Here is a 2,824-nt window from a genome sequence, read left to right on the forward strand (position 1 = left end):
CAAGGAGGGGTCGCTATGAGTCGGGGCCGACTCGACGGCACATAACAACAACAACAATGAAGTATTAATATTGTTTCCTTTTTACAGATGAAATAAATGAAAGACAAAAAACTTTGTGTTGTCCAAATTTACACTGCTTGTCAGTGGCAAAGCCAGGGTTTCAATTATGGCAGTTTGACTCTGGAGTCTATGACAATAATAGTTATGCTTTACTGCCTCCAATTGGCTATTATTATTATTACCCTTGATAGGTCCTTGAAGCCGTACCTAGTATTACTAACACCAATTTAAGAACAAAATATACTGAGGTGAAGAATAAAGCAAACAATTTTGCTCCAAATCTTATATCATCTCAGGAAACAAAATCATGACTTGATCATTCTCTCCTGATACCTGGTTTAGCATATATTTCACCATAAAAATCTACTCCCCATAAGTGGAAACATGCACATATATGTAATACAATTTGCTTAAACATTTGAAGTTAAAAAAAAAGAGTTACATTAACTGTCTTATACCTAGAATATAATGTAAAAAGACTTGGGCTCTTGTAGCTGAACAGTTGATCTTGTGAAATTGCCTGAGAACAACAAAGCAAACTAAACTGTAAATAATAAGCATTAATCAAGATCTGTTTGCTAGAATGGGGTCAGAAACACAGACATCAAGGTTATAGTGGAGGGGCTGGAGAAGGCACCAAGGTGGCAGACAAGAGATAAGATCTGGATATAAACCACCAGTTGAAAAGATAGCCTTTAAGGACTTTACATACTGAAACTTATCTGGGCTCTCCAGGGCCCCTCCTTCCAGGAAGGCAGGTGTATTTCTTCGTGAAGCCTAATAGGGACCTGAAGACAACTGAATAACCTTCTTTACCTTTCCCTCAACACCCTCTCCAAACACACACACACACACACACAGAAAGAGAGATTCCAGCCCTTAGAAATGATGGTATATATTGTCTCTGAAAATTTTCTAGAAAATTTCACAACCACTTAAGCATCATTTTCTAAGAATCTCAATGGTTATTTTAATACTTGTGCTTTAAATAGTTTCAAGGTTTTGAGACTATTTTTTTATTTAATTTTATTGTGATTCAGGTGAAAGTTTACAGAGCAAATTCATTTTCCATACAGCAGTTTATACACATTTTGTCTCATGACATTTTCTGCAATTTCTCACAATGTAACAGCTCTCATCCCACTTCCACCCCATAGTCACAGCTTCCCTGTGTCCTCCCTACCATGCACTCCTGCCTCCTGAGTGGTCTACCTGTATGTACACTGTTCTCTCATGATTGAATATATCTATCTGATGTAAACGTTCAGCCCATATGCCTGTCTTCATTTGGCTGGAAGTCACAGGAGTGAGTTCAATTCCAGACCTGAAGGGCAACTAGGGGCCACAGTCTCAGGGATTTCACAAGCTGTCTGACGAGCAAAACTGGTCCCTTTTTAAAAATAATAATAATAATAATAATAATTTTGAGTTTGGTTCCAAGTTCTCCCACTCTATCCAGGATTCCTGACACAGATCCCCCTCCAAGTGGTTGACAGTGGTAGCCAGGTACCATCTAGTTTTTCTGGCCTCATGGCCATATATACTGAAGACCACATGGTCTACCAGTCCCTTGTACTAATTGTTGCCAGATGTCTTTTGTTTTCTTCATTCTTCTTTGCTTTGGATGAGGAGATACCCATCCTTGTACATAGATGGCCACTTGCAAGCTTTTAAGATCCCAGTCACTACTCACCAAAGTAGGATGTGGAACAATGTTTTTGTGTAGTATGTTGTGCCAATTGAGCTTGATGTCCCCTGGGACCGTGGTCCTGAGCTCACAGGTCCAAATACTTGCTCCTTGCATGTAACTGGCTGTGGCCAAAAAGTCACCACAACCTTGTCCCTTGTCAGTTCTACTATATACCTGGATATTCTTACAGAACATAGAAACATTCTTATAGCGACATCATCTGCCAACCCTATACATGGTCATGGGCAGACTCCCCCCCCATCGCCTAGACATCATGATCGTTTGTACTGTTCACCCATCTATACACCCGTAGATCAATGTTTGTGATCACTGACAATGCAGTACTGTATGTGCAAAAGGGTTCATTTTGTTGTCTGTATCTCTCATGTACCTCTCTATGTCTTCCTTTTCCTCAGTGGCACTGTGTTTATCAATCACATTTTGTGCATTGCCCTTTCTTTCAGCTGAATCAAAACTTGTCCTGACCAATCTAGCAGTGTTTCCTCCCCTCCACTGCCACCCCTGATAACCAACAAAGAAAATTTCCTTCCATATATAAAAGCTACTTTGACTTTTCACAATAGCAGACTACTAAATATTTGTCCTTCTGTGATTGATTTATTTCACTGAGCATAATGTCCTCCAAGTTCATCTATGTTATGCGGTGTTTTTCAGATTCTACATTATTCTTCAGGTTTGTGTAGTATTCCATTGTGCATATGTACCATAGTTTGGTTATCCATTCCTCTGTTGATGGGCATCTAGGTTGTTTCCATCTTTTTGCTATCATAAATAATGCCGTGATGAGCATGGCTGTGCATGTTTCTGATTTTGTCCTGTCTCTCACTTCTTTAGAATATATACCTAGTAATGGAATGTCTGGGTCAAATGGTATTTCTAATTTCATCTTCGTAAACAATCACCATACTGCTTTCCATAGTGGTTGTATCATTTGACAGTCCCACCAGCAGTGTGTGAGTCCCAATCTCTCCTCTGTCTTGTTGAACTTTGCTACTAGTGCTGGGACAAGATGGTATCTCATGGTTGTTTTGATTTGCATCTCTCTAATGGCTA

Source organism: Orycteropus afer, unplaced genomic scaffold (genome assembly GCF_000298275.1).
Source record: "Orycteropus afer afer isolate SDZICR_OR568_19922 unplaced genomic scaffold, OryAfe1.0 scaffold00511, whole genome shotgun sequence".
Lineage (NCBI taxonomy): Eukaryota > Metazoa > Chordata > Mammalia > Tubulidentata > Orycteropodidae > Orycteropus > Orycteropus afer.